The 7,289-nt window shown below is 42.6% G+C and overlaps 1 protein-coding gene across 1 annotated transcript in view; it reads right to left on the reverse strand.

Moving 5' to 3' along the window:
- The window catches only part of LOC108541016 (zinc finger protein basonuclin-2-like), a 447,341-nt gene that overhangs the window by 25,007 nt on the left and 415,045 nt on the right, over positions 1–7,289 (reverse strand).

Below are 7,289 nucleotides of genomic sequence, written 5' to 3' on the forward strand. Positions count from 1 at the left end.
GGGAGTGGGGGGTGGGAGGTGGGGGGGAGTTTGTAAGGAGGTTTCAGGTATCACAGGTGCAACTCCCTATCAAGGCACAGAGCACTGCGACATCCTATTTCACCAGGGACTGCTCGCTCCAGTGACTCAAGGAGATTACAAAAGTGCAAGAGGCCTTGATGTCAGTTACGTGGCTTTACATACCTACTATGTCAACCTTCCGGGGAATTTATTCAAGTATAAGAGTTATTTTGTTTCTAACAACACCTTGCACCTGCCACTGAGCTGGAAGCCTGCTCACTTCTCATGTGCATGAGGTTCACAAACGCTGGTAGTGTTCTCTTCAGTATGAAAGTAAACAAACTCTTGCTTCTACTTCCTAACAAATAATTTCTTTAATGCCGTTCCTTGATTTCATTAACACACCTCCAGTTGTAGACATAGTTACAAGATGAATTCAGAGACGCCTGCCTTTCATCACATGCAGTTCCTATTAACATTTAATGAGTGTCCATCGGCAAGTCTATGGATTGCTTTTTCCTCTGCCACTCTCTCAGAAATCCTCCTGCTGTCTCTGAGCTAACCCAGGATTTCTTCGCTCATGTTCTTTATTTTTTTATAACTCAAAACCATCTCCATCCACCAGGCAAAGAAAAAAGTTATTAAAGCCAGTTAGAACATGACATGCCAACATCAATTCAGTTTGGCTTTATTATAAGAATTAATAAAGTGATACATCTAAGAACAGCTCAGGAGCAATCTCCTGAGATTCTGCCCCCAACTTTTATATTGAGATAAAGCACCTATGCCTGTACTTTCTCTACCTTCTCCAAAGCTTGAATTAAATTTTTGCCTTTAAGTGTAAACTGGTGTAAAGTGGAAACCAAAACCAAATCTTATACCTCCTGTTGGCAAAATGATTAACACAAAGAGCCAGAAGACAAAGTTTGGAGAAAAGTAAGAGAAAAAAAGCCCCATCTAACACCAGAAAAAAATCCACATAATGGAAAGTGGCAAAGGCACATACGAAGGGCTTTACTTGTAGGATACTTTATCAAGTTTCTTCCAGCTACACAGTACCTCTTCCACAACGGAAATGGCGGGGGAGACACAGCCTATCATCAATCTGCAACAGAGATCCAAAGACCAGGTCATTTTCTCCATTCCTGCTTGTTCCTGGTCTTCACATTCTTCTCCTTTGGCAAAGAGATGCCCCTCCCTCTCTCTGTTCTTTGTTTTTGTGTATGATGTTCTAGTTATTTAACATTATGTCTCTTTTGTGCTCCAGATCCTGAATCACCCCAGCTGAAGTTTCTTCCCTTCTTCCAGGTTTGTTTGATTTCCTAGTTTTATGCCCAAATTTTAGAACTATCCTCTTCCTTCTCCAGAACTGATCATTTCTGGGGAACTGATCATTTCCCCCAGAGCCCACCCATTTCCTTCTTTCCTCACATTACTCCATTGGCCTCTCTCTTTCCATTTTTACCACTGAAAGCAATGTTGTTCTGAAAGGTGTGCAGGGAGACTAGTAGAATCTAAGAGTGTGCTGACTGTGTGTGTAACTGGAAACATGGAGCATCTCACAGAAAATGAGACAGAAGTTAACTTTCAGGAGACTGAATGAGAGTGAATGAGAGCATGTTCTGACAACATTTTGGAAAGTTCAGAAAAATGACTACGCTGAAAATTTGCCACTGTGAGCATACAAGTATCTATTAAATTCTTGACTGTCTATCCAAATGAAGGGAATACTTGATGCTATCTCACTGAACTAACAAAATTAGAATTAAATTTCCATTTGTTGCAAATGATGATGACATATTAACAATGATAGAAGATTATTTTCTAATTCCTCCTCTGACTACAAAATTCACAACTGAAAAAGACAAAAATAGGGCCAGGCACAGTGGCTCATGTCTATAATCCCAGCACTTTTGGAGGCCAAGGCGGGCAGATCACTTGAGGCTAGGTGTTTGAAACCACCTGGGCCAACATGGAGAAACCTTGTCTCTACTAAAAATACAAAATTGGCTGGGTTTGGTGGTGCACACCTGTAATCCCAGCTACTTGGGAGGCTGAAACAAGAGAATTGCTTGAACCTGGAAGGCAGAGGTTACAGTGAGCCAAGATCGTGCCACTGCACTCCAGCATGGGCGACAGAGCAAGATCCTGTCTCAAAAAAAAAAAAGAAAGAAGGCAAATGTAAATGATTTAAAATGGGAGAGGCTGGTAGTAGACCCAAATAGCTAACAACTCTTTAAGATCCTCAAATAAATAATTATTAAAAATGTATTTATTCATTTTCTCTCCAGGCTGATGTTCAGATGATCTGCACAGGACCGGCATGGCACACAGGCCAATGTCTGGACATCTGCTCCAAGAGCACAGTGTCTGTGCCATTCAGGTCATTAGAATTAAGATTAAATATTACCCATATTATTTAATATTTAATACTTAAATACTTAATATCTAAGTATCAAACAAGCCTGGAAGAAGGGAAGAAACTTCAGCTGGGGTCATTCAGGATCCAAAGTACAAAAGAGACACATTATTAAATAACTAGAACATCATACAGGAAAACAAAGAACAAAGAGAGGAAGGGGCATCTCTTTGCAGACTGATGATATGTTCTGTCTCCCCCACCATTTCCACTGTGGAAGAGGGACGATGTAGCTGGGAGTTACTTGATAAAGAATCCTGCAAGTAAACCCCTTCGTATGTGCCTTTGTCATTTTCCATTAGTATTAAGTATTTAAATACTCAATATTTAAATATTAAGGTTAAATATTTAATATTAACATTAAATATTTTCCTAAACATACCTACTTTCCTTTTTTCTCAGAATATTTTGAAAGAAGAGTCTTTAATTTTTGTCTCTGTATTTTATTTTGTAACTATATCATTATATGGTGTGATGCAAGGTTTTTTTCAGAATTTAACTTGTATCTTTTCTATTTATCAATCCTGAAAAAGTTAAAACTAATCATGTTCTTCTTTCACAAGTCTTCCATCAAGATGGGTGATACCCATGACTGAACTATGATCTATATGCTTACACTTAAACAAATCTGGAAGTGATAGCTCCTCCTATAGCCTTTCTCAATGCTAACTTAGCCCTCAGGATGATTCCATGAATTCTAACACGTGACTTTTAATCATTTCACTCTCTTGCCCAAAATTCTGCAATGGCTCCCTGTCTTCCAGAAGAGTAGTCAGCAGGCCGATGATCAGTGACAAAATATAAGTACACAGTGCCACTCTGGTACACTTACAGGAGTAAGACTGAAATGTGTTAATAAGGCCGGGCATGGTGGCTCACGCCTGTAATCCCAACACTTTGGGAGGCTGAGGCAGGCGGATGATCTGAGGTCAGGCGATCAAGACCAGCCTGACCAACATGGCAAAACCCCATCTCTACTAAAAATACAAAAATTAGCCAGGCATGGTGGCAGGCGCCTGTAGTCCCAGCTACTATGGAGGCTGAGACATGAGAATTGCTTGAACCCAAAAGGTGGAGGTTGCAGAGAGCTGAGATTGCGCAACTGCACTCTAGCCTGGGCGACAGTGAGACTCCATCCCCCACAAAAAAGTGTTAATAACTGGTAGGGCCAGGCAACAAGGCAACAATCAACCTGAACAGATGCCAACATGCCATTACTGATTAGAACACCAGCCATCAAAACAATTATTGGGCCACAACTGTATACTGGTTGAATATCACGTTCAAATTATATACATGTACTTACAATACTAATATTTAATGCCTTATAAATATATTACACGTATAATACGAATATTATAAGACAAATTATAACAAGATAAGGAAAAAAACCAACAGAAATTCAACACTTTCTTAATGAATCTCAATAAACTGTCTAAACTAGCTATCTAAAAAAAGTTCCACTTAGGAGATGACTAGTACAGAGTATGAACTTAAAATGCCTTCTCCTGGATAACAAGGTCTCTCATGATCTGGTGCCTGACCAGGTTCTTATGCTCCAGAAATCCTGATTCACAAAATCCTGGAACATGCTATCACTTCTTCCAATTCTACCCTTGAGTGGATGCTGTTTTGTTACTGTTTCTGAAACACTCCTACTCCTACTCCCTCCCTCCCTCCCTCCCTTCCTTCCTCCTTCCCTCCCTTCCTTCCTCCTTCCCTCCCTTCCTTCCTTCCTTCCTTGTTTCTCTCTCTCCCTCTTTCTATCTTTCTCTCTCTCTCTCTTTCTTTTGAGACAGGTTCTCACTCTGTCACCGAGGCTGAAGTGCAGTGGCACCAACACGGCTCATTGCAGCCTTGACCTCCTGGGCTCAAGTGCTTCCTGCCTCAACCTTCCAAAGTGCTGGGATTACAGGCATGAGCCACCATGCCCGGCCCTATTCTCATTTCTTGAGTGTCACTTCGAATGCTACCTACCTCTTTTGCAATGTCTTCCTTGACTGCCCAAGACATACTTAGAGACTCCTTTCCTTATTAATGTCACAATAACAATAGCTAATATGTTTTGAACATTTGTTTTCCATCAAGTATTCTGCCAGGTATTTTATATGCAATATCTTTATTTATTTTTTTTTATTTTTTATTTTTTTGAGATGGAGTCTTGCTCTGTCACCAGGCTGGAGTGCAGTGGCACGATCTCGGCTCACTGCAAACTCTGCCTCCCAGGTTCAAGCGATTCTCCTCCCTCAGCCTCCCGAGTAGCTGGGACTACAGGTGTACACCACCACGCCTGGCTACTTTTTGTATTTTTAGTAGAGATGAAGTTTCACCATGTTGGCCAGGATGGTCTTGATCTCTTGACCTCATGATCCACCCACCTTGGCCTCCCAAAGTGCTGGGATTACAGGCGTGAGCCACCACGCCCGGCCTATATGCAGTATCTTGAATAATTTCCTCCACAACCACCAGAAGGTAGGTACTATTATCATCTGCAAGCTGAGGTTTAGGAGGGTTAAAAGTGTTATTCAAGGTGATACAGCTAACAGAAGGCAGGGGAGGTATCTAGGCCCAAATCTGACACTAAAGTGCATACTTTAGTCCATATCCCCAATAATACAAATATCCCATAGCACTGTAATTGTCAGTTTGCACGACAACAGGGATAGTAACTTTTCACCCTTATATTCACAGAAAATTCATGAAAATGCTTGCTAAATGAATATATCTACTTAAAACACTGGATTTTTTAAATTATGAGCTTTTCGGCTTATGTGCTATGGAACATTGTATTTTATACCTGTGTGTGCTTTTTATATTTTAAACACTGCTAACAAACTAGGTACTGTATATGACTAAATTTTAGCTTATAAGGAGTAAAACTTGCTTTCACCTACAGCAATAAGAAGCTCAGAAAAAGAGCATGTTCAAACAGTACTAATGATTTGATATAGTTTGGGGCTGTGTCTGCACCAAAATCTCAACTTAAGTGGTATCTCCCAGAATTCCCACATGTTGTAGGAAGGACCCAGGAGGTAACTGAATCATGGGGGCCAGTTTTTCCCATGCTGTTCTCATGATAGTGAATAAGTCTCATGAGATCTGATGGGTTTTTCAGGGGTTTCCGCTTTTGCTTCTTCCTCATTTTTTCTCTTGCCGTCACCATGTAAGCAGTGCCTTTTGCCTCCCGCCATGATTCCGAGGCCTCCTCAGTCAGGTGGAACTGTAAGTCCAATTAAACCTCTTTTTGTTCCTAGTCTCCAGTATGTCTTTATCAGCAGCATGAAAACAAACTAATACAGTAAATTGGTCCCAGCAGAGTGGGGCATTGCTGAAAAGATACCCGAAAATGTGGAAGCGACTTTGGAACTGGGTAACAGGCAGAGGTTGGAACACTTTGGAGGGCTCAGAAGACAGGAAAATGTGGAAAAGTTTGGAACTTCCTAGAGACTTGTTGAAAGGCTTTGCCCAAAATGCTGATAGCAATATAGACAATAAAATTCAGATAAGGTGGTCTCAGATGAAGATGAGGAACTTGAAGGGAACTGGAGCAAAGGTGACTTTTGTTATGTTTTAGCAAAGAGACTGGCAGCATTTTGCCCCTGCCCTAGAGATTTGTGGAACTTTGAACTTGAGAGAGATGATTTAGGGTATCTGGCAGAAGAAATTTCTAAGCAGCAAAGCATTCAAGACTTGCATGCTGTTAATGGCTTTCTCTTTTTTTTGAGACAGTTTTGCGCTGTTGCCCAGGGCTGGAGTGTAGTGGTGCGATCTCAGCTCACTGCAAGCTCTGCCTCCCGGGTTCACGTCATTCTCCTGCCTCAGCCTCCTGAGTAGCTGGGACTACAGGTGCCTGCCACCAAGCCCAGCTAATTTTTTATATTTTCAGTAGAGATGGGGTTTCACCATGTTAGCCAGGATGGTCTCTATCTCCTGACCTCACGATCCGCCCACCTCGGCCTCCCAAAGTGCTTGGATCATAGGCGTGAGCCACCATGCCCAGCTGGCATTCAGTTTTATAAGGGAAGCAGAGCACAAAAGTTTAAAACATTTGCAGGCTAACTATGTGATAGAAAAGAAAATCCCATTTTCTGGGGAGAACTTCAAGCCAGCTGCAAATTTGCATAAGTAGCAAGGAGCCTAATGTTAATCCCCAAGAACATGGGGACAATGTCTTCATGCCATGTCAGAGAACTTCCCGGCAGCATCATAGGCCCAGAGGCCCAGAAGGCAAAGGTGGTTTCACGGGCTGAGCTCAGGGTCCCCATGCTGTGTGCAGCCTAGGGACTTGGTGCCCTGTATCCCAGCCACTCCAGCTATGGCTTAAAGGGGCCAACATACAGCTCGGGCTGTGGCTTCAGAGGGTGGAAGCCCCAAGCCTTAGCAGCTTCCACATGGTGTTGAGTGTGCAGGTACACAGAAGTCAAGAATTGAAGTTTGGGAACCTCCGCCTAGATTTCAGAAGATGTATGGAAACACCTGGATGCCCTGGCAAAAGTTTGCTGCAGGGGCGGGGCCCTCATGGAGAACCTCTGCTGGGGCAGGGCAGAAAGGAAACATAGCGTGGGAGACCCCACACAGAGTCCCTGCTAGGGCACTGCTTCATGGAGCTGTGAGAAGAGGGCCACCGACCTTTAGACCCCAGAATGGTAAATCCACCGACAACTTGCACTGTGCGCCTGGAAAAGACACAGATGCTCAATGCCAGCCCATGAAAGCAGCCAGGAAGGAGGTTGTCCCCTGCAAAGCAACAAGGGTGGAGCTGCCCAAGACCATGGGAACCCACCTCTTACATCAGCGTGATGTGGATGTGAGACCTGGAGTCAAAGGAGATCATTTTGGAGCTTTTTTTTTTTTTTTTTTTTTTTTTTTT

This window comes from Rhinopithecus bieti, unplaced genomic scaffold, assembly GCF_001698545.2.
Source record: "Rhinopithecus bieti isolate Rb0 unplaced genomic scaffold, ASM169854v2 scaffold_71, whole genome shotgun sequence".
Lineage (NCBI taxonomy): Eukaryota > Metazoa > Chordata > Mammalia > Primates > Cercopithecidae > Rhinopithecus > Rhinopithecus bieti.